We start from the raw sequence: 26,148 nt of genomic DNA, 5'->3' as shown, positions 1-26,148 counted from the left end.
TCTAAAATTATTGCAGTAGGTCTACTGTTTGACAATGTGCACATGCTCTAGGAGGCAACACTTCATGGTCCATCAAAGGGAAAATATCATCATATTTCCTTTTTTCTTTTTCAAAACCTAGTCTTTGCAATAAATATCAAAAGTCTTCTTATATATGGGGCATTTGTTGGAAGCATCACTGAAAACTAGTGAAAGATACAAAGAATACAAATAAACTTTTAACTACAGTCAACTTACCAGTCTAATGAAGTTTCTTTCTTCTTTATAAACACAGTTTCTAATTTTCCAGCCTAAATATACTCATGGTAAATATATAATAATTTGATCTTATGACAACACTATCCTTTAAGATTAATACTTAATAGTTCCTTCTTTTTAGCTTTTATTCTTTTTATATATTTATAAAACACAAAAATATTCTTTCAGAGGTATTCTTTCGCTCTTGCAATATCTGCTGTTAATATTGACCCTTATTCTCCACTCATTCTAGTAATTTACACATTTATGCAGCTCAGCTATCTTGATCATCTAAGGTATCAACTTAGTAGTCAAGAAAATACATCAGTAGTAGAGACTTTAGAACTCTCTACCTCCACAGAAAAGATCTTTGATTTCTCCTATTAGTTTGAGATGCTCCCCACCCCTTACCCAGTATAATTTTGTTGACTTGATGACTGATTGACATTCTCATAGTCCTTCCTTTTACTGATGCACCTCATCATATAACAGAAGTTGCATTATATGTCTACAGATGCATCACCTGGTGTTTGCAGAGCTAAATTCCACAAGACTATCAGACAACTACAAATCCCCTAAGAAGGGGTATTGAGAGGAGGCCTCTGGTTGGTCAATCCCACCTTTCCATCTGGGATGCACAACATTCCTGCATGGTTCATCACTCCATGAGGATGGTTTCAGTCTCTCTAATGACAACTGTACTATCAAGTAAACAAGGGTTTAGTTTCCAGGACCTTGGGATGAAACTTAATCCAAACTTCATATTGCTGAAATTCAACTTGGACCAAGACATAGTTGGAGAATGATGGAAACTGCTCACACAAACCAACCACTGTAATAACTTTCACTCTCTCTCTGGACAATTAATCACACTTTTCTCTGTACGTAAAGGTAGCCTGGAGCATCCTGCAACATGATGTAGTGCTTTTAAATGCATTTTAAAAGCTTGCAAGCTTAGTTTTTTTATTCCCCAGATTTTTTTTAAAACAAAATAATCAACTGTTAATTGGAAACTGTCAAGTCATAAACTTTAACAATATTTCCCCTATTTTTATCATGTTGGATTATAATGGCAGACATACCATTAATATTTCGTTGTTATTAATCCAAGTTCTACGAGCCAGGATCAAGGAATCTTCCAGTTCAAAGTGTAGGGTTCAAACAAAACCATTGGCCACCTCCTTCAATTACTATGATGCACACATTTTGGACAGTCTTGTTTTCTGGTTTGCACCCTTGCCTCAGGTAAGGGTATTGAATGTAAATGTTGATTCATGAATGACTTATAGCCATACTTTGAGTTTCTTGAGGGAGTTCTTCAACTGAGAAAAACCTCAGCAAAATGTATTGCTCTATGCAGCCGCTATCCTGCTAATCCTGATTGCCTTGATCATTGCATTCCTCAAATCTTTCCCTACTGTGACATTCCTCTAGATACCAGATACTGTTTTTCTCCAGATACTGTATCTAATGACATCTCTATAGTTTTTCTTCAGACATTGTATCTAATGAAGTCCTTTCCACTCACCAAAGAAAGAGGATGCTACAAGTGTAAATGTCTTCTAACTATCCCAGACCATCTCAATGGAAAACTGATTTAATATTTTCCCTGTAAACTATTTATTAGACTACGTAAGCACTTAATGTTTGTCCTGTAAAATGCAATGTTTTCCTATGGGGAAGAAAAAGAAAGAAAGAAAGAGAGAGAGAGAGAGAAAGAAAACCAAACCCAGTTGCTGTGAAATTTTGCAATTCCATGTAATCTTCATAAGATTATGGCATTCACCATCTAGAACTATAAACCAGTGAATTACTGTCATGATGGCAGAAGGTTAAATCTTCTATGAGGTACAGTTTATCCTCTGAGATTACACCTGCAAGCTTAAACTGATTGACTGTCTTGTTGGTTTACAGAAATTCTGCTCATCTGCAGTAACTCATTGACATCTAATCACTGCAGTTCAATTCTTTATTCAATCATGTGCTTCCTAGAGCCTCATATGTGGAAAGAACATAAGGATTTCCTTTCTCTTTTACTTCTATAGTTCTCTGGTCTGCTTCTAAGCTCTATACATAATGATTGCAGGGTTACTTGAAAACATACTACATTCGTTTCTTTGACAGCATTTTTACAGAAAAGTGAGGTTCTGAAAGATAGAAGAAGTATATAAAGGCACATTGCAAAGGGGATCTTGTCACCATAACATAATATTTGAAATGTTAATCTTTTCACTGTAAAGAAATGTTATTATAATTATCATAGTTTGTATATTGAGTCTTTTTTGATGAAACAAGAATTGCTTGCTCTGTTTGCAGCAGTTATATGATTTCCTAATTCAAATTTGCAGATTCAAAACAATATAAAAATATATATGGATATATATATGAATGCTTATATATGTATGAATGTGTGTATGAGAGTGTCTAACAGAAAAAAACCCATTGCAACATAAAAACCAGGTAATTATTGTAAATAACATTCTAGTTGAATATTTCTAGGGAAAAATGAAAAAGCATCACTTGGAATGAAAACAGATCTTCTTATAATATAAATTTTTTATTCATAGAAATGTCATAATAGCCATAACAGTAATACCAGAATGGTAAGAGTAAATTGTATTTAGGAGCAAGTCTGACCTCACAGACTCATTTTTCACTTTCAATTTTGTTAATAGCTTTTCAGAAGAACAGAAGAAAAATTCTTGAATTGATATTGTACTTTATCAAAATCTAGGCAACTGAATATTTCTAAGATAGCTGTTATTTTTTATTGAGACTACCTGTGTGTCCAATTTAGGAAATATGTGACAGAAGCAAAGGTTTTCAAAGCAGGCACTATTCTTTTGGCACACACAGGCACACAGGCATACACACATACACAGATACACACATACACAAAGATGACAGGCAGAGCTCTGGGCTACATGTTCTTCAGCATAAATGGCTGTTTAACTCAAGACTAGAGCTGTAAACTCCCTTCTGAAGAAAGGCAATGCAAATTATGCTCCTCCTTTGCCCATCCTTTTCCTTGGAAGCAGAAAAGAACACCTATGAACCAGTCTTTGTTCATGGCCATTGTTATGTTGTAGAGATGAAGCAATCTGTAAAGGATAGAAAAAAATTATAATAATTCAATTTTTAAGGATAATTGTCTGTTTAACAAAGGACTAGGGAGAAAACTGTTTTGGTTTGTTTTGTTTGTTTTTTTCATGGGGATGTTAAGCTAATTTGCATGAAAGGAAGTTGAAGAATGGTGACCATGCATAGGTGACATGGGCATGAAAAGAAAAGGTTTAAGCAATCTGAACGTATAAGACGAGGAAAGAGCATAACCTATGCCACCCTTCATTTTATGTTCAGTACAAGAGTCTTTCTTGACCTTGGTAGGTCCAATCTAATGAAATCTTATAAATCTTTCTTAATAAGTTATGTGCCAACTCTCAGTTAATTTGTTCTTCTAACCAGAACTAAATTATTACCTCCTCCTCAACCATTTACCACATTTTTCAGTATTCAGTAACATTGTACATTTGTAAGATACATAGGTTATTTTCCATGCTTTCAGCATGACTTTGGCTGCACCCAGCCATGATATAGCCTCTTGACAAAGTATTGAACACTGGGAGATTGTGGCTTATCAGCCTGAAAGGGATCATACAGAAGTCTGTAATTTTTCAAATATGTGGAGAGTTTTCCGAACTCATCTGCCCTTTGTACATGCCAGGTGATTGTCTTAAACAATAATATCTCTGTGCAGATGCCTCTCTTCATATAAATGAGTAAATATCCTTGGTTGAGGTAAGGAAACTAACTGTTCTGAAACTACAATTTGCTTCTGTAGAGGATCCTAGTAAGGCTGAAATCTCTTCTTCAGTTACTATTTATATATATATGTATGTGGAAAAATTATTTTCAATAGGAGACATGGACACATGACTTTCTGATTGTACAGCTGTTGCATGTTTGGGGTATTAATTTGAGAGAATAGTAGGTTTAAAAAAAAAGTAAAGTTAAAAAATATTAGTAAATGGAGCATGAACAGGTCTCATTTCAGAAAAGGAAAATATTTTCATGGGGGAATATCTGGAACGTATGCTATTTTGAATTATTTTTGATTGATTTGAATTCAATAAACTATTCTCTCGGAAGGATACTCTTCTGTTCCACTTACTGCCCAGAAATTTAGTTCTGAGTTCATAACAGTTCACTAACTTCTTGAAAGAGAGAAACATCAACACTCCAGTGTTGATGTCATATGTATATACTGACACTGTACCAATAGTATCACAGAAAAAGTTACATGCTGTAATAACCATAACACAGAGAAGTCCAGAAAAGAACAATATTAAATACGGCAGGTTTCTACTGACAAAATTCACAACCAAATTTGCTGTGGAAGGCATTTTGTCTCATTAGAAAGTAAAAATGCAAGACATTTGTTAAGATGAAAGATAATATTTCTAACGTAATAAAACACAAGTATAATAGTTGCCATAAAAAGAGGGACAGTCCCAAGAGTGAAATTACTATATATTTCATATTTCTAATTCTAACACAAACATAACTTCTGTAAACTACAAATCACTATACATTTTCCACAGTTCATGCTAGATATAGATAATAATAATGGCTTAATATAAAATGAGTTTTACATTCACTGCTTATGAATAAAAAGGATAATGTTCACTAAATCTACCGAATAGTCTTCTATATCAAAATCTGCACTTAGTCCTGATTCTTTTGTTTTTCTCCTTTAACATAAGACTGTGCTTTCACTGGACCTGATCAAACTCCTGCATTTTTAAGTTGAAATTATCCTACTAAAAGTAGAAGGTTCATGGTTGCAACCTTACTGCCTTGTGCACAAATATACAATAAAACATATATTTATGTACCTCATTTCACATCAACTTCAATGCTAAGCTAAAAATGGCAAGAAGTAAAAACTTGTGATAAGGGCACATGGAAAAAAATGCTTTTCTGTCCAAATGTTGTGAGTTGATATTTATAACTGGCAAATAGCTGAAAGTGAAATATCTCACAGTGTTTTTATTAGGAATATGCAAACTGTTAATACAAAAATGTTCCAGACTATTAAGCATGTGAAAGCCAACAACAATTTTATTAAATCATCCCAGAAAATGACAGAAAGGTTATGCATTGTCTGAAGGACAAATCTGATGTGCTTAAAATGGGTTAGTAGTGTCAAGAACAAACTGTGCTATAAATTAATTTCTCAGGTAACAAAAAAACTGGAAATACTGCAACCTTAAACTCATAAGATCATGTAGCAAAATCTTATGCACATATGCAGTGTGATATTTTCGCTACAATCTTCACAACTGAATCTTTTCACTCAGATTTAAGCACTCTGATTTTTTTCAAAGGTAGGAAACTGAAAAACTATTTCATTAACTCATGACCTGTTAGACATTATTACTACTTCATGTCTTCCCATTCCATGCAAATCATCATATTCTACTGAAAATGTCTTTTCCCTTGTAATTATTAACATCTCTTGAAACAACAGAAGCTTTGAAATAAGCATACATTGTGGAGAGGTAACCAGTGGATACAATATGCAAACTCTCTTCTCTCCATTGCTAGTGCAAATGAGTTCTAGAAGTAGTTTTGCAGCCCCTACTGATTTTTTTTTCCAGGTTTTTAATGTAGTTGATTTCTTGTCTGTTAAAGGTTTGTATAATAAAATAATGCCCAACAGTTGGTGACAAGTTAGCCATCTGAGAAGTAAAGTGAAAACTGATCAACCTTTCATCATTATAGAGGATTTCTTCATGATAGTGTTGGAGACCAAAGAGGAGGCAGAAATATATATAGCAGAAATACCAGTAGCACATTATTGTGTGTGAGTTGGACATGTCAAACCACCTTTGGAATTGATCGATGGAACTAGATGCCTCAAGGGTAATTCATTGGAACAATTTTGGATTACTATGTTAAGGTAAGCTGAAACTTTTCTGTAGTGTCTATTTTCCTCTGTTGATTAGACAACTGGATAGCTAAGACTTTATTGCCTAGTTTTCAAACACTTAATTTAGGAAAAACCACATAAAATCCTAAAGAGGGTCATGGAATAGACTAAATTATTTGTCCTTTTGATAAAGAAATGTAACAAGCACATGGTCTAGAAATTATATATCTGAAGGGAAATAATTGGAATTTGAAACACCAAAAATCTTTATTTTATTTTTCACTTATCCTAAGTAATTTTTTACCTCACCATTCTCCATGTTTTTTACAGGTTTGGAGGATTTTATGTGTTTGCATTTTCAGAAATTAATGAAATATTTACTATTTGCAAATACCACTTTTACAAATTGGGATATTTATATTTTCTTCTTCGTTCTACTCAAACTGAGATTGTCAGAGAATTAATGAAAAAGCCTCCCAAGATCTGTTTTCAAGTGGAAACAGTTACACTGATGCATGTCACTGTATCTATAGCTTAGACTGTTTTTTTTCTACGTGCATTTATGTGCAATTATCAGTGTCGAGTTTGATCTGTAGTTTTTAACATTCATTCACCTACGTCGTTCTGCAGGTGCTCAGAATAAGCTTCAGAGGCATTTTGTCTGAGTTTTTTTCTTTTTACATGATGTTCCTCTGAGTTTTTAGAGTGCAGAAATAATTCACAAACAGAAAGAAAAAATGGTTATGGAATTGCTTATTCAAATTCAGCACTATGGAAACAATTAGTTCATAGATTTGTCTAGCCAAGGACCGATTCCTTGGTATTTTTATTTCTTTAATTATCCATCTGGTATAATAATTTATATTATTACAAGTTCCATTATCATGCTAAAAATTTGCTAACAAAAAGCTGTGTCATAAAATATACTGCTTAGTATGAAGCTTTGCATTCACCACTTTTATAATATATAATTTATAATATATTGCTAATAGATATTGTTAACTTGTTAATCAGAAAAACTAGGTCCTTTTTTTATAAATTACTGTTTCTGTAGTTTTCAAAATTTATTTCATAAATGTGGGTTCATTTGTTACTGAACCTGTACATTTTTTCCTTTAAGATGAAATTCAAATTTAAATTAAAAAATAATGAGATTCTAGAAGATAGTGGTAAATTTATTATCCAAGAGGAGAAAGATAAAGACTATTTGTAGAATGTAGTTTTCTCACCCAGGAAACAAACAAAAGCTTTGCCTTAAACTTCTGAAGAGGGCCACTACTTTTTTTAATGAGAGTCATCCATTCAAATGTTCTCCTTGGGTATGACCATTAACAACCCTGTGATGTGTCATAGATAGTTCAGGTGATATATTAGCTATCAAATGAATACTGTGGGTATACACATCAATAGGAAAAATGACAGTAATTTTACCACAATTACTTGCAAATTCAGAATGAGACACGTCATCAAGGAAAATATCTGCAGTCAGATATTCATTCCCAGTTACTTGGAAATGTGGCAGTTACTTAAATAAAACTCTGGGACAAACTCACCTACAGCATAACTAGTCCACAGCATAATTAGTTTTGTTTACACAATTACACAAAATAACAATTTCTCTTCATTGGTGTTTCTCAAAAATGGGATTTCTGCTCTTAAATGCAGAATGAGACCAGTGTTTTAATTTCTGCTTTGAATCAGACAGAGTCAGAGTTTGAATGTGGCTCTCTGCCACTCAGAGAAACATCTCTCTGATATTCAGCTGTTTCTTTCCTTTTTATTAATCTGCTTTTTCTCTCTCCTCTAAAAAATTATTCACACTTCTGACAAAAGATTCATAGTCTCACCAACACCTTGAATATATCTGTTGTGTGAAGAGTATTCTTTTCTTGATGAAGAGGATTAATGCAAAGCAAATGTCAGCACCAAGTCTTACAGCAATCCCTTCCAGTCCTTGTGAGTGCATTTTGGCCTTCTTGCTTCACTCACAATGATATCTGTATATTTCATCTGAACATCCTCCCTCTCTTTAAAGAGGCAAGGACAGAGGAAGGTTTTCCCAGCTTTAGTGGCAAATAATACCACCTGTGGAGAATGCCTGATTACAGTACAAACTAGTCTCTCTTGCTATCTGAAAATATCACATAAGCCCAGCAAAAAAGAAAAAAAAAAAACAACTTTGGCAGCAAGTTGTTTAGTTTCAAGATGAATTTCTCTTATATAAGAGTAAAAGGTGGTTCTATAGTCATGTAGGGCCAATATTTGTCTCCGTTGAATGGAGAACTGCACAAGGGTGAGGGAATTAATATAAATTATGTTTCCTCAGGATTTAGGGTCTCCAAGGCAGCAACTCACAAGACAGTAACACAAAATCCATGTTTTCAATAAATTACTTGACTGGGTGGCTAAGGTTGATCATCATCATCTTATCTGTGAATTTTAGAGATCTTCTTAAGCAAGACACTATACTTAAGTCAAGTTTATTGGGATGTGTGCTTGTAATTTGCTGTTGGAAGAAGAAGTACAGCATCTTTTCTCCTACTCATGAAGGAGACCTGGATTTCTCAGGTTCATCAGTATATGACTGTAGTCCTTTGGGCTATATTTTGAAAGAGGTGTCCTTATGGTACAAAGCCTTTATGATAGATTTGTTCTCAGATCTTCATCTTTAGATGGTACTGCAGAGCATAGAGCTGTCATTCAAGCTTTTCCCACTGTCATCTTTGCTAGTAAATAATGTAGTTAATTCAGTACCTCTGCATCTTTATATGGCTGTCAATGCACTAAAAAATAACAGGCTAGTGCTCCTGCCAGAAGTGAGAGAGAGTTATAGTGTGGGGATAGTCAAAGGAATAAAATGTGTTAAAATTATATCATATCCCTCCTTCCCACCTTGGGTTCTTGATTTCTCAGTAAACACTTCTCACAGATTTGCTTATCCCCTTGAAAAATTAGAAATAATATTTCTCAGAGTCACACCATAAAGCCATGTCCATGAGATTTTAAAAACAGCGGGGTGATGATTTACTTTTCAATGACAAAAGGCTTGATCAGCATTTCTTCACTTCAGGCCATTATTCTGTGAAGACCTCTCACACTAACTCTCAAAAATCGTACTGGAACTGAAAGGTAAAAGCACTGCGTGGAGAATGATCTGCCAGTTCAGCCCTTTACAGATCCACATTTCTATGCACATGCTTGAGGACGTAGTCTCAGCAATAAATTTGTCTTATTGAAATAAATAGTATAATCATGCAACTGATGATCACCTATAATGTTTTTAAAAGTGATTTAACATTCCTTTAAACAAATAACAAACAAAACCAACAGCATGGAGTGTTGTGAGGAAAATTATATGAAAAGAGATTTTTTCTCAAGAAGCAACAACAGTGTTCCGCATTTTAATAACACTATTAAGACTGAATTGTAATATGATTATAATTAAGTGCAATTAACACAATAGAATTATTTTATTTTTCTTTTGTATCACATTATTTGTTTCATAAGTTTGCCAGTTGCAATGTATCTTGTCATTTTGGTTGCTGTTAATGAATTCACTACAAAAATTTTCAACCAAAGATACACAAGTTATAGTAACGTTAAGAATAAGAATAATTTGAAAATCTACAAAGTCATCACTTAGAATAAAGTGATAATATAAAAATCCATAAAGGAGCAAGTAAAATGTCATATTTCCAGTTTATATTTTAGATGGCCCTGCATAGTTCTTATTTTATTATACTTTATGGACATACTGTCTTAAGATGTTTCAAAGGTTTAATAATACTAATACTTAATAATACTAATACCTAAAAATACTTTAATAATTTTTAAGACTAATTGATTTGGATACCAGGGTTGGCCAAAGATGTATAATTTCCTTTTTAAAAATCAAGATGTCTTTCTGTTTTACTGACATATCTCCAGACTAATCTATTACTTGGATCTTCTATTTAAAACAAACAACTGAATAAAATGTGATACTATAGGAGTGAAGTCAATAGTCCTTCCAAAGATCTATTGTGGGACTAGGATGAAGGTGTCATTGCAAACTGTTGTAGTTATGAATGTCCTGTTTAAGACTCCTCTTTACCCATTTCCATAGTTATGGTTTTATGACACATTCATAATTCTTTCTTTATAATATATTCATAGTTCTTCTGTGATCTGGTTTCCTCTTTTACTTTCCATTTCTGCTCTGGTGTCCCTGCATCATTTCCCTTCTAACAAAATCCACTAAACATGTATGTAGCAGAGGGTAAAAGCAGAGTTTATGTCAGCTGTGAAGGGGAAAACCAAGAATTTTGTGCTACCTTTGTCCAATCCTTGTTATTGAAACCAGCCTGATGCCTGATGTTATCTGCTTCTGTCTCCTTGCCTACTCATGTTCAAACATTTTTTTAGATTAGGGGAAAATGACCCCAGCAGTAAAACCTTATCTCATTTGTCTATGTCTACAGTGCTAAGTAAAATAGGACTAGAGAGCAAGCTCAAATCCTGAACTCAACTATTCATACTGCTTAATAATTAACATACTCTCTGGTGTGGTTTTCACCTGTACCATCTAACACTCTCCTGGAAAATGCATGGCATTGCAAGAACCAAGAGCCACTCCCCCACCCAGAGCTTTCTCTACCCTGCTATCGCTTACTAACCTATTACCAACTCTAGCTGGAAAGCAAGTCTTGCACTTTGAATACACCCATAAGCCCTGTCTATGTCAACCCAGAACCTACAACAAATGCCCTCAGTAACATGATCTGAAAACAACATTCTGGGCTGCAACATTCTTTCACTATTTCAAACACATTAACTGAAAAATAAAGAAAATGACAAGACATTACTGTATCTCTGGATCAAAGTAGACTCTCCCAGGCACAGTCCCAAGGCCAATAATATTATGTGGCTGTGGCCAGTCTGTGTCAGCCGAAGTGTGCTCCCTGTTTACAAGTACAGGTGTCACCAGTTGTTGCAGGGTGAAGATGCAGGTCAATGCTACTGGTGATACAGAAAGTCATTGAATTTGCCAAGGTTTAGCAATTTATGGGTCACACATTCTGAGCATGGAAGAAAATAAAGAGTTTATAGGAAGGGTTTGACCAATCAGGGTTTTTTGGTTGGTTTGTTTGTTTTTTGTTTAGTTTGGGTTTTTGGGGTTTTTTTGTGGGTTTTTTGTCTGTTTGTTTTTCTTGGTTTGTTTTGGTTTTTTTTTGGGGGGGGGGTTGTGTGTGTGGGGGGGGGGTTGGTTGTTTTTAATTTTTTTGTTCTACTCTAAAGAGACTGCACTGAAAATTTTGGACTCGTGCTAAATCATTTTCTCAGGATAAACATGTAAACAAACAGGGTCAACTTTTTTAAGGCACATCTGATGCTACCTACCCTTAGAATGTAGCTCACTATATAAATACGTTGCAGAGAATTACTTCTTTCCCTTCAACTCCAACAAGCTTAAATCCATAGTTTTCATATCTCAAGCAAATTCCCTCACAATACGGCTGTTGCTTAGGTTGGGGCTGACAGTGATACTCAAAGCACTCAGCAAGAAATATTAGTTTCAGATGGGCTCCATATTGGGTGAATAACGTTGTTGTTACCATTATTATTTTGTTTCAATCCTAAACTAAGTTTAATGTACATAAATTATCTAGGGAGTGATAATTAAACCCATGTATATTGCCTTCCATCAGCATGCACCCCAGTAATCTCATCTCTTTTCCAAGCCATGGTTTCTGAAGGAAGCAGCTGTAGCTTGCCGTAGATTGAACACTGTTGACAGTTCCTGAGACCATCCAACAAGAAGTTACTAGATTGGATCCTTTGGGAAACAGTCTTTCGATTTCTAAATCATAGTGGAGTTCATATTTAGAGTAGGCAATGCTTTTCAAGACAAAATAATTCTGCAATCGTATATGTTCCTACAAAGCTTTAGATGGACAAAGAGGGGCTAACTACATACAGACATCTCCAGGTTCAGAAGTAGCAGAAGAGTATATGTTTTCCGAGATATAGATATTTTGATCTGTTTCAGGTATGGAAAGAAGACAACCAAAAATTTAATCTAAGTGCATCATGGAAAATCACTTTTAAAGGTCTTAGCGAAAGACATCGCTCCATCAAAATGATATAAAGGCTACTATCTGAATTAGAATAGCTGCAGGGAATAGAGAATTCAGTGCTGAAGGAGTTAATTAGATTCTCAGCTTGTGTAGGATGTTGAAGGGAAAAAAAAATGCTGGGAGAGAATTTGCCTGGCCTCTGCAGATGCAGTAAAAGATTACTAACTTTGGAGGGAACAACTACTCGTTTTTGGCATAATTTTTATGATGTGCTTCAAAAATAGTTCTGTGAATGACTCACCCCGAAACTATTGTTAAATCAGTGGTTGCCTACTGTTGTGAATGGTCTCAATCAAGAACCAGGGTAAACTCCATAAATTAATGAAAATTCTTATACTTCTTAGTGGATATATTTAACGACATAGTGCAGTGAAGGAAATATTTCACTCATAAATTTACATCATGAGTTCTTTGAGTAAGTTTTATCCTTTCTTTAGTCAATACACAGCTAATATGTCATTAATTACAGGGAGCAACTTGAAGCTTTAAAAAAAAAGAAGTATCTTCAAAAAGGTAAGTCAGAGCTTAATTAAAAAACATTGTCAAAATAAGGTAAGGATATACATGTGAATAAGGAGAGTGAACAGAAACCTTGGATGTGGTTGATACTGTACCCCATTTCAGTAGAAAAAGATCATGACATCAGATAAGAGAAGCTCTAAAATGCATCCATTTGAAGTGAGGAACTTCGGGAGGAAAATATTTTCTGTGAAGAAAAGTTTATTTTAATATAGATGTCCAAATCTTAAAAAGTATTGTAACAACATAGTCAGCAATAGCAGAAGGTTGAATTTGATTGCCTTTGAAATCCTGTTTCTGAGATCTATAAAAAATAAACCTTGCATAACACTGTGCATGCACACTTCTCAAAAAAATTTTAGGTTCTCAGCAAGACACTTCAATGACTTCCCTAGAAACTCTGAAACTGCATAATCAAGAATTATTTTAGTTTAAACAAATATAATTTACATCATTCATGTTTCTTCTTTCAAAAACCACCTTATATAATACTATAAGTGAAAATTACTTATTTTCTCTTACTAATTTGGATTTAATTCTATCTACAAACTTTTAAACTATCAGGTTATGCAAACTCACGTATTCTTAATTTTCTGTATGTGTGTATGTGAAGGTGGGACAGAGAGAAAGAAGATTCTAAGGAGGTTCTAACATGGCACGAAATAGGATGGTTTGTAATTCTGATTGACGTACCTTTGTTCAGTCTATAAAATACACTGAGATACATGACAAAGAAAACAAAAGCTGTCAAAAATAGTCAAGGAAGTCATTAAATGCCATAAGCAGAGGAATAGAGGGAGTGACTGCTGTGTTTGCAAATTGCCTTTGTTCATACAGTCATGTTCCAAATTTGCAATGCATCAGCAATTTAATTTTTTTTCCTTAATCTTCATTTATGCTTTTCAATTCCTTAAGTCAAACAATTTTATTTTGTAACTCCAACACTTGGTGCATTTGACAAACTAGATAGTTCTTCTGCCCTTTCCTGTAACTGCAATAATTTAGTATGATGCAAAATGAAATGTAGCCCCATATCAAACATCCGTATTGTGCTAAGTGTTCCTAATGGTGTCTTTTAATTCTGCTCCATCTTCATTCATCAAAGGACTGCAGCTAAGGCTGATGTCAGATGAGGAGAGATGAGTAGAGATGATGGCGATGTTGATGATGATTTGACAAAGCATGAATTTCTCCAAAAATGCATTTTCAGTCACTTCCAAATTATGTGAGCACAAGCCAAATGTGCTCATTACCAGAATTCTGAAAATTTCATTACATACATACAAACATAGAACTATCATTATACCAGTTTAATCTAGTGCTCCTTACATCCATACAAAATTTGACAGTCTGTGATTAAATTCCCAGCTTTTTCCCAGACCCTAGGTTAGCATCCTAACATCAGAGTACAAAGAAGAAATGGGAGAGCATGTTTACCTTTTACTGTGCTGTTTTGTATTAGTGTTTTTAAATCCAGTGGTTCTTGAACAGTTTTCTGAACCCTGTACTATCAAGCTATTGCTCTCTCAGAGTCAGTATTGCTCTCTCAGAGTCTTACATAAAATGAAGTTTCCCCAACATATGGATATCCTATCTATAAATTTCCCAGTCTTCACATGCTCCACATCCCACCTCTTAGGGTGCTTGTCTGAACTCTTTCTGATTTTTCTCTTTCTGATTGAGGGTAGGAATCTGAAACAGTTTATTTCATAGGTTAAATTAATACTTTCTCCCGAGGCTATGGATATTCTGACAGTAACCTAGAGAAGAGAGAAGATAAGACTTCTCTTACTTTTGTTAGAATTGGCCTCTTTTCAAAACCATTCACAGCTTGGAATTCAGGATTAAAGAAGTTTAGAAGTCAATTCTCCTAAGATGAACTGAAAACTAAACCTAAGATGCACAGTGTAGGTGTTCTAAAACTCCAACAGAAAGAAATACGTGGCTTTCTCCAGCAGCTTTGTCTGGATCTGGTCCATTTTCTTCTTTTCTTATCTGTCTTCCAAGAAAATTGTTTATACAGGGCCACAAAATACTTTGATCTTAAACTAAAAAAAAACCCAGAAATTATTTCTATCACTTAATTTAGAAGGTAAATTGAAAAATCAATTCTTTGCACAGAAGAATTGAACATAGTCTCATTGACATAAATGCACTGAAGTACACAAGTGAATTGAAAGCTATATTCCTCTATTATTGCTGGGATTTGTCACAAGTAATTTTAGAATCATGTATTGATCTTTCATTATTAAGATTTAGAAAAGCACTCATTTGCTAATCTGAGCACTTCTGAGTTCATTCACAATAAAAATAATTACCATAATATCATCAAAACGAAATACTCAGAAAACCACCAATAAATTACCCCAAATATTATGCCAATATAAAGAGTTCCCCATTGGAACTTCTGGTTTGGGTTCTTTTTGGATGGGGAGCCGTTTGGGGCTTTTTTAAACCTTTTTAAACCACTCTATCTTCACTCTTTTTGTTCAGGATAGTGACAGAAATGTATGACAAAAGTACTAAAGAAACACAGTTCTTTAAGATGAAAAATTAACTGTATAGTCATATACGGATAACAAAACATGAGAGCTGGTTTATAAACAACAGTCTCATTGTGCTCACTGAAAACATGACTGTAATTTTTCCGACTTTCTCTTCTTCAAAAACTCTCACTGAGAGATGAATGGAAATTGAATTCATTATATATACATCCAATCTGCTCCCCTTTGAGTCTCATGCCTTATTTTATTTGATAATTCTAAACGATCACTACAAGATGACTGGTAGTTAGGATTTTGAATGAATATTACTTCTTTTACTGTATTTTTGTAACTATGGTTAGCTAAGTATTTGATGAGGGCTGTAAGAAACAGAGAATATAGCTCTCATATGGGGAAGAAAGAACTTACCAAACACAGTATTTCCTATCATAGCAGAAAATAGTTTAGCATTGAGTATTTTTATCTTTGCCAAGTTTGAACACACTTGGTAAAGAGATATTTCACACAGGAGAAAAATATCTTCTCCATGAATGTCATAGATCAGCTGCCAGCTACTGGCAGGTCTATGGTAGCTGCATTGATGGCCTGGGCTCATTAGCCATAGCTTTGGACTTGTCAGTAAATAACTCCCATTTCTGCAGAGCTTTATGGGTGTTCAAGCTGTCTGGAGGAAGATTCATTGTAACTTATACAAAATACGAGTTCAGCAAAATTGTCACATTTTTTCACTTCTATTGGATAATACATCCATATTACAGGATCTTTTCAAAGTATACTTTTGAAATGGAGCACATTAGCAACTTTTAAATGGAGTACTTTAGCAACCTGTGGTTTAAGTATAGTGAACAACTGACCAACAGAGTTTTAAGTCCTTATGTTGAGGTGCATATGTTGATGGGCAGGCAGAACCAGGTTGAAATGTCTCTTACTACATCTAAAATAAAATCAGTGAAGACATCACAATCCACATCTTCTCCATCCTTGTCACTGTTCCGTGTTGGAGATTGCAGGAAAAAGTCTGTTCACATGCACAACTCAATGGTTTCTTCAGCTTAAGTAATATTATGCTTACCTAGGGCAGAAGTATCAGCAAAAATTCTGTGATAAGTCATTGTATATAGGATACAGAGAGGATATAATGAACTATTGAGCAGTCAAAAATCAGCTAAAGGCAGCATGATAAATTTGTTTTGAGTCCACTAACCACTTTTTCCATGAAAAAGGATGGCAATATGCAAACAAGGGAAAAGTTAGGAATTAAGTAATTTCATTTACCTTTAGATTTTTAAACTGCAGCTGTTTATACTTGTACTAACACCTTGGCTTGTCTTCATAGCCAATAGCAAGAAATGGTTCCAGAACACAATTTCACTGACCCCTTTTAGAACATTTTGATGAAATTGTGTCCTTCAGATGCCTGCTTCTAACCACTGAGAATAAGGGTAACCTAGATGTTTAGGTCTGGTGTAGCTACCACATTCCAAAAGTTTCTTTTGGTGTGTTATATATCTCATGTAAAGTAACTGAAATTCAAAACATGACTGGCAAAGGCTCCTCCCTGCAATTGAACTCTTTAATGTGGAGTGTTTGGAATTTTGCTGACCTTCCTGCACACAGAGAACACTATAAGCCCTTTGGAAGAGACTGCTGTATTTCACTTTGTCTTTCACCAGAACTCATCACTGTTGGAAAGATAAAGGGTAGGAACAGTGGCTTGCAGTCATAGATAACAGGTCATCTTACTCATTCCTTTGCCCTCAGCCAAGAGCAGGTATAGCTTCTATCAGATACATCAAACCATATTTTTGCACAAAAGTTGTTAAATGATTTTATGAATTATTACTGAGGAAAAAAATTAACCATACTAGGAAACCTAACTCTGTGATATTCAGCTACCTCAGATTTTTGAATAGGTAGGCCCTTGAGAATAAAAACCCTGACAAAGTTGTATTTAAATGCTTTGACCGTTCTAACTACAGTAATTGTAAAATGTTCGTACATTCCATTTTATGGCTGTGATGATTTTATATAAAACCTATATCCATTGTTCCACTGATTTGTATGGGACAGAAATATCTGTATATCTAGCTAATCCACATATGCAGGCTAATGAGAGCTACAGGGTAAGTCTGCCCTTAATTCACTCACTTCCTTCAAAGATCCAGGTCTCTGTGCAGCCTATTAATCTACTAATGAGTCAAATCATTTCTGAAGTATGCAGGCATCACTTCCACACTTGCTAGGATTTGTTTGCATCTTTCTGTTTTTTTTCAATGTCAAAGCGCTATCCAGAGAATCAAGCCAGTCTATTTTAAGAGGTGCTTTCACAGAAAAGATGCCCTTATCAGGAAAGATTTTTTTGCTTAATAAGAAAAAATATACACAGTATATAGTGCGGACAAGCTACAATTTAATGAAAAAAAATCTATTGAAATAAAAAAAAAAAAGAAGAGTTTGTTTCATATCTAGTACCACAGTTCTACAACAGATTTTCATGCTGGAAAATTGAAAAGATTTAGAGGACTGGTTCTGACATCATCTATATCCATAGCTAATCCTGAGTACTTCCTACAGAGAATAATGGGGAGGGTTGCAGACACCTACAGGTTCTCTGCATATATCTTTCTGTACTGCATCTCTTTTCTTCCTTTTTGAGCTGTTTAATTGCTTGGTTTTCAATTGTTAGGCCTTTGCATCAGTCTGCAACTATTCCGTAAATCATTAATATGCTTTACAAATAGAATAGGAAAAATAATCTTTTCATCTAGTGGAGATGTACACAGCTTATACATTATATCTGAAAAATGCACTTCCAGAGAGAAATGGGGCTTTCAAACTTTTTGTTTGTTCAAAGAACAATTAAAGTACACAAGACATTGTATACCATCATGAAGAGTGGGCTAGTTGGGATACTAGAAACAGTATACATGGGTTCAGAGATCATAATTACCAATCAAAGAACGAAAATCTGGATTATCTTTCCATAGACTGAAATGTGCCTGTGAAGTCATGGTCTCTCTTTAATGACTCAGTATATGATGTATTTGAGGGCAAAGATTGTTTATGATGTACCTAATGTAAACAATTTTTAGAATTAAATATGTCTCAAAAGCTAATATTTTTTAAATACTTTGGCTATGAGAAATTCTATTTGAAAACTTGCACAAGAAGCTTCAAGGACTTTGTTTCCAAGTAGGTGTTGTAATTCTTGTCTGAGTATGTAAGGATCTTATATAGCTTGTTGGTTCTATATTAGAGCAGCTAATATCTTAAGTCCTCCTCCTTTTGGCCTCATCTTCATCTGTTCAGGCACGCTGGCTGGCTGCCACTGCTCTGCAGCTGTCTAGGCTCTGTCTCTGTAGCTGGGTCAGTAGCCACCCTGTGTAACCTTAGTTCGACCATACTTTTAATGGTATCCTTTGCAATTGCTTTCTGATCTTATTTGATGGTTGGATTCAAACCTGTTCTGTGGTATATTAGCTGCTGATCTTCAGATTAACCCAGTGCTATGAGAAGCAAATATTTCTAGGATAAGGGATAGATGATTTCCTTTCCCCCGATAGATAGAATCACTATAAAAGAAACAAAAAACTTAAGTTTACAGCAAGTATTTTATTCACATGGAACAGGTAAATAAGACACTTGGACACCAAATTGAGAATAACCTTCTGCATCCACAAATGCAGTCTCCCATTATCACAGGCTACCAACTCAAATAATCTTGTTAATATCTTAAATGTATTGAATAAGCCCAAGAGATCCAAGAACTGACATCATTACAGTGATAGTCATTTTCAGAAATAGCATATGAAGATATCCAAGATTGCTGTTAATTGGCTAAATATGTGTTACCACCTTAGAGTACAGAGTTGTATGATGTGCATGAGTCACAGCAAATGACAATTTTACATACTCCTAATTTATCTTTGGGAGAAACTCAAGAAAATTCTTTTCACTATTTTTGTCAGGAATCTAATGATCAAAGTATAATATTTTTCCAGTTTCTGGGAATTTCATCCTGTAGAGAATGGCAAGACAGAAACTGACTACATTTCACACGATGCCATATTTTTTCTCTGTATTCAGATGGAGACTAGAGAACAACCCATCTCACTCTGAAACATATGCAAAGCAGTTTGTCAGCTGACAAGGCGCTGATAGGGTGCACAGATTGCACTGATTGTTGTCCAGAACAAGAGTTTATACATATAGCTGACACTTGAGCCCTTCCATATAGGTGTCTAAGACATCTTAATCTCCACTAAAGCCTCACCCTAGACCACAATAAATTTTAGCAGAATTCAAGCCATTGATCTTTTTTTGTTTTAGCAGTCACAGAATGAGATATGAAAAATATCCTCAACAATCACTACTTAGAACAGAATTTACAGAAGTACACAAGTAATTAATGTCCAGTATCATAGTAAAACAAATATTAAAACAATACATAAAAAATAAAAACATGTACATCCATTACTTTTTAAGAATTACATAGACTGCTCAAATGACTCATATTATTTCTGCAACCAGCAACATGGACACATGTAAATTTTGTTAATGGATTTTTTTAATCTAATATGTTGCTTTCTTAGCTAGTACTGCAACTGTAGCAACTAACACTCTAGAAATATTTGATGCATGTGTTTTGCTTTATGCTCTTCCAGTGTAAATGCACAAAATTATTTATAATTCTTGTAGACAGATTTTTAAATGTGTCTTGTAGAAAAATTTTTAAAAAGCATCTTTTAAAGCAAAGAGCAGCAGAAGTCTTTCTTTGGTTGGTTGGTTTTTTGTTTTTTTGTTGTTCTGTTCACCTCCACAAGAATTAATATTACATTGTCATCAGCTATTTCCTGTGGTCCACCTGAGTTGTTTAACAAAATAAAGACATGTCAGCAGAACAATTCAAACACTTCTCTGGTGGAAAAATGCTACTTTCTTTTTGGCAATATTCCAAAGACTTCTTCTCTGTGCCTGCTCTCACAAAAATATCTCCCTGTGCTATCTCCCTACCACCAATATAGTTCTACAAGATCTCAGAACCCAGCAAGAAGAGTTACCAAATGGTACCAGTTTCCTTACATGTTCATGCAAGATTTCACATTTTTCTGCAGACAGGAATTTGAGAATCATAAGAGTGACTTGAAGAGAAAGATTGTTTTTAAGACTTTTAAAATGGAGTGACTAAGATCTACACATTCTTTTACTTGTAGACATGAGCCTTCCCCTCTATTCTCTGTGCTCATGGTAGAGAAAACATGAATAGTTCCATTATCTTAATATAAATAGAAATCACATGAAAAAGTAATCACTTGCCCCACAGAGGACTACGGTCAGTATGGCAGGAATTCTATGTAATGGTTGCATGGCAGATAAAGCAGCATGGAGGGTAAGAAGGGGGTGGAACTACTTTTCTATTTTGGCAACTGCAATTTAGCAGAGGGCCATGGTGCTCCTAGGATTTTGGTCACCTGTCTTTCAGCAGTATGATCCTTCTTCATTCTAGTGCAATATTGATTTGTATAACTGAATACGCCAAACCACATTTCCAACAACTTGCCTACTACTTCAGTCATGATAGGCATGAACTGCCACTGTATTTTCAGTAGTATTAGACACAACCTGATCTGGGAGTTGATTTCATCAGTGACCTACCTGAGTTGTTGGCTCCCTTCTAGAAGAGAGGCTTATTATCTCTCCCAGGTTTCCAGATTGGTTTTCAATTATCTATTTATCTTTTGCACTTCTACTGACTACCTGCTTCAGCTGATAACTGCCAGCTGCCTCAAATTCTCTGTGAGGCTTGATAGAGATCTTTCACAGTCGAGTGAAAGTCCTGTAGTTACAATGTGCTGTGTTCTCTGTCACCGTGAGCTGTAAAAGAGAAGAATTTTATTGGGCCTAGAATAGACATGGTTGATGGTTATAGAGAAAACTGACCTCAATAGAAAGACATACTTTGGCTATATATTGTCATTAGAATTCTACACTCTAATCATAGTTAAATGAATCTTATCACAAAACTTGAAGTATATGTATCTCATTCACTAACAGGACTAGGATTAAGTTTTATGGTAATGAGAGAGCTATTTGTGTGTATGAATGGGGGTGGAGTGAGACACAGGTTGATGATTATTAGTTGTTAATATAAAGCTCACAGAAGGTGGCCTATATGATTCACCAATATAGTATTCATGATACTGTCCTGTGTATCAGATAGAAATGAAAAGAATGTGCACCCCACCAACCTGTTTATGGACATGAGAGAAGTTTGAGTTGGGTATATATGGAACCAAAACCAATCCAGAAAAAAACAGAACATAATCAGAATATAATCCTCTGCAGGCTAGAACAATACACAACCATAAACATGCACCCTTTAGATTCAAACTCTGTAGCAAGACATAACCTGAGATGTAGCAGAGGAATCTAAGCTCAGTGGATGACCTGTAAAAGTCTTGCTTCAACTAAAATGAGTGGCATGTGGGGAAAATGGACTATTCTAGTAGAGGACTTACCCAAACAATAAGTGGATAGACTTACAGAAAATACCATCACATATTCAATGCTTGCAGCATTTTTTTTTCTCTAGTGAAAACTAACACTTACAAATCTTTTATGTTAATATCACTTAAAAGACCTCAAGCTGTTATCAACCAAAACAAGAGAGTGTTTAACATGCAGCCTCACAGAAATCTATCACACTATTGAATGGAAAAAATGAATAACTAGATGTGTGACTCTTTTCACAGACACACGTGTATATGATAAGTGGTTTAATTTCTTCTTTACAATTATTTCACTGAAAAATACATAATGCCACGCTCCCATACAGAGATACCTTTACACAGGTACCAGCCCTGAACTTTTGGTAGCTTCCAGAAATTCACTCAGAAATTATTAATTGCTATCACTCAAACATTTTTAATTCTTACCCTAAGAGGGTAGCTATGAACATTTTTACTTTGAATAATGGATTTCCTACAGCAAAGGTGCACCAACACTGGAAAGATGCAGAATAACAACAGGTTTTTTTCAGTCTGCAACAGGGAATCAAATTACTTCAGAGCCCTCATTCCACAGGCACTCACCGAGGACTGTATTCACTTTAAAAACCTGATGTCACTGCAATCAAAGTCAGAATAAAAAATAAATTCATACACTAACTTCTAGTCTGAGGGCTCATGGTAATTTTTATGACCTTAAGCAGTTGCAGGCACTAAGCTGTACCTGAACTTAATGTAGACTGTAGGCTAGAATAACATAGTTATAAATGCATCCAGCTTATGTTCAGACTCTGCCCTGGACTAGAAAACACAAAACTGCAACAGTAAGGAAATTAAGATGCATACATGTGGTGGTTTGACACTCCCAAGAATCCAATTTCTAAGTTCAAGCCCCTTCCCACAATTTGCCCCTGTGAGAGGGTTTAGTAATAGCATGGACTTGATATCTTCCTCACCTCATGTGGAGAGTTTTCAGACAAAACACAACTATTCATTATTGGAGTAAGGGGAAAATATTTACAAATGTTTATTTACATACATATATATATTTACATTAAATTAAATTCCTCTTTTCCTTCAATAAAAGTCTAAGAAGAAAAGAGAAAACTCTTTCTCAGGCCACAGTTCCTTCATTTCAGTTTTTTGTGGCACTGATTAGTGTCCTTCATTTTTCTAAGGCAGTAGATTTAAGTATGGCAGTCAGGATTTTTGTTCTTACTTTGTGGAAGTTCCAACCCCTCCCCTTCAGGGGATTTTCCTTGGAGACCTTCACTTCTCTTGGATTAGAGCATTTAAGGCAGCTCTCAGTTCAGTCTTACCAGAGCTCCTCTGCTCTGTCTCAGCTTGCCAGCATGGTAGCAGCAGTGGAGGGCAAGGCCACCTCCTCCACATTCTGTTCTGGTTCAGCTCTCAGGATAACTCCAAGTTTTTCAGCTCTTTTCTCCCTCTCTAGCTGCTGCTGCATTTTGGGACTCCCCAAGGGTTTAGAAGTCCACCCCTCCTCTTCAGGAGGTCTCTGAGTTTTGGGAAAGTGATACAGTCTTACCCCAAAACAGCCCTGTTGAGTTTTCCTCTGTTTTGTTGCCAGCTCTCCCTCCTGCAGGAACATCTCCGTGTCTTTCAGCCGGCTTCACGTTATCTTGCTGCTACTGGTTATCTTTTTGGCTTTTAGCCACTGTTGTCTCTGTTGAGGACTGCTCCGCTGCCGCTTTCAATGTCTTCTGCTGCTGCTGACAGTAAGGAAACTCTTCCAGCTCTTGATTACAGGAGCCGGGTCTCCCGTAGCCTCAGCTGGGGGCTGGGGGCCCTTGGCCCCCAGAGGGGTTCACTGGCCCCCTGCTTCCTCCTGGCTCAGATCATGGCTACCTACCTTCTAAACTATCTTCACCACCTTCTCTTCCGTTTCTGTGGGTATGTAATTTCCGTAGGGCACATGTGGGTTTTTGATTGGCCCAGTATTATCAGTGGGGCAAACCATTACTACCTCAGAGAAAAGGTTTTTCAAACCACCACAATACACCTTTCCTAAAAAGGGTGTTCTGAAAAGAGGTATTGAAAGAAGCTACGAGGCACATATGTATATAGAGAAAATGTATTTGTCAATGTAATCATTAACATACACTAATATAATCTATATAGATGTTAATATATGCAGTATAATAAATCAAAAATTATTTGTAAGTACAGCATACATCAATTTGTATTGTATGTAGTACTGTTTTACATAGCATGCAGCATGTACTATGTAGTACAGCAAATACTGTGTATGTGATTTACCTTCTCAGAGATGTCACTGTGTAAAATTTATTGTCTATAACATACATAGGACAAATTTATAAATTTAAAAAACTATACATTTATATCTATAAAAGTATATATTTATAATAGTTAAGGCATACCAGTGGAGGAAATCATAAAATCAGCCCCGTTAGAAAAGACCTCTGAGATCATCAAGTCCAACCCTTGATCCAACACCACCGCAGTTACTAGACCATGGCACTAAGTGCCACATCCAGTCTCATCCTAAAAACCTCCAGGGATGGAGAATTCACCACCTCCCTAGGCAGCCCATTCCAATCGCTGGTTACTGTCTCTATAAAAAATTTCTTCCTAATATCCAACCTAAACCTCTCCTCGCACAGCTTANTCCAGTCTCATCCTAAAAACGTCCGGGACAGAAAATTCACCACCTCCCTAGGCAGCCCATTCCAATGTCTGGTTACTCTCTCTATAAAAAATTTCTTCCTAATATCCAACCTAAACCTCTCCTCGCACAGCTTAAGATCGTGCCCTCTTGTCCTAGTGCTGGTTGCCTGGGAGAAGAGACAGACCCCCACCTGGCTACAACCTCCCTTCAGGTAGTTGTAGAGTGATGAGATCTCCATGAGCCTCCTCTTCTCCAGGCTAAACAACCCCAGCTCCCTCAGCCTCTCCTCAGAGGACTTGTGCTCGAGTCCATTCATCAGCTTGTTGCTCTTCTCTGGACCTGCTCCACCACCTCGACATCCTTCCTGAACTGAGAGGTCCAGAACTGGACACAGTACTCCAGGTGTGGCCTCACCAGCGCTGAGTACAGGGGAAGAATCACTTCCCTGGACCTGTTTGCCACACTGTTCCTGATCCAGGCCAGGATGCCATTGGCCTTCTTGGCCACCTGGGCACACTGCTGGCTCATGTTCAGCCTCCTGTCAATCCAAACACCCAGGTCCCTTTCTACCTGGCTGCTCTCCTGCCTGTAGCAGGCAGGGGTTGTTGTGACTAGAGTGCTTGGCCTTATTGAACCTCATCCCGTTGGAATCAGACCATTTCTCCAGCTCGTTCAGGTCCCTCTGAAGAGCCCTCCTGCCTTCTAGCAGATCAACACTTCCTCCCAGCTTGGGGGGGGGGATAATTTCAGCACTAGTAGTTTTTCTATGAAAGACTTTTCATCAGATTTCATCATAATTTACACATTTTTAATCCTGTAATTGTGGGCCTGCCTAGAAGAGTTTGGCCACGGGCATTGGTACCCAAGTTTTCTTTGCTTGCATGCCCAAGAGTCACGTCTTAGCATTTGTTCTTTCCTCCAACTGGTTTAGTGGGTCCCTTGTGGGTCTTAGTGGGCCCCTCAGTGGACCCCAAAGCCTGTAGTGCAACCTGCTGCCCGGACAGATACTGTGCCTGTGAGGATGCTGGACACAGGCTCCTTTCATACACTTGCATAAGAGATGACTGAGACCGCTACCTAAATTAATGTAACTGTGACTTACACAAGCTGCCCTGTCAGTCACCATGTTTGTTTCTAAAAATGTCCCTGGACTCAGATATGTAACTCAAGTATTACTTAGTTTATGCAATGTCACAAAAATTATTCCAAACTGTTCAGTTTGTTTCAGGAAGAACAGTGTTTGCTGTCTCTACCTGTTAACTACTTACTGCTCCTTATGAGTACAGTGCCAGAATCTGCCCAGAGACTGTAGAGACCTGGCTGCTTTACAAACACGTGACAAAGTATTCTCTCCTGAATCTGAAAAACTTGCCCTGGAAACAGACAATACATAAATTATAACAATAACATTCTAAAGAATGAAGGAATGATAAAATGTTACATTACTGGTATCTACAGGTTTAATGATTATAGTTTAAAACAGAGAATAATTAATAACACTTCTCACATAAAAGGAAACAGATTCATAAGAAAAGGAGCCAAAGAAACCTGATTTCTGTTAACTCATGCTTCAGATGGCAGTCCTCTGTGGATGGATTCTTGAATGTGTAATGGGCATTGCCATTCATGTTGCCACTTTTTTGAAGGGTGACATGCTCCTTTCCAGATTATTTTTCTAAACATTTTG

At 35.9% G+C, this 26,148-nt stretch overlaps 1 long non-coding RNA gene across 1 annotated transcript; it reads right to left on the bottom strand.

Annotated features, from left to right (window-relative positions):
- Positions 1 to 2,808: 2,808 nt before the first annotated feature.
- Positions 2,809 to 26,148, bottom strand: LOC108641046. Its single transcript, XR_001921702.1, has 5 exons — positions 26,010 to 26,148; positions 25,715 to 25,834; positions 20,964 to 21,182; positions 12,900 to 12,991; positions 2,809 to 3,338 (listed from the first exon to the last, which is right to left on the bottom strand). It is a non-coding gene; the product is annotated as an uncharacterized LOC108641046 (long non-coding RNA).

This window comes from Manacus vitellinus, unplaced genomic scaffold (genome assembly GCF_001715985.3).
Source record: "Manacus vitellinus isolate BGI_N305 unplaced genomic scaffold, ASM171598v3 scaffold_5_pilon, whole genome shotgun sequence".
NCBI lineage: Eukaryota > Metazoa > Chordata > Aves > Passeriformes > Pipridae > Manacus > Manacus vitellinus.
The sequence above is the reverse complement of the archived record's forward strand: the minus strand, read 5'-3'. Positions and strand labels throughout refer to the sequence as shown.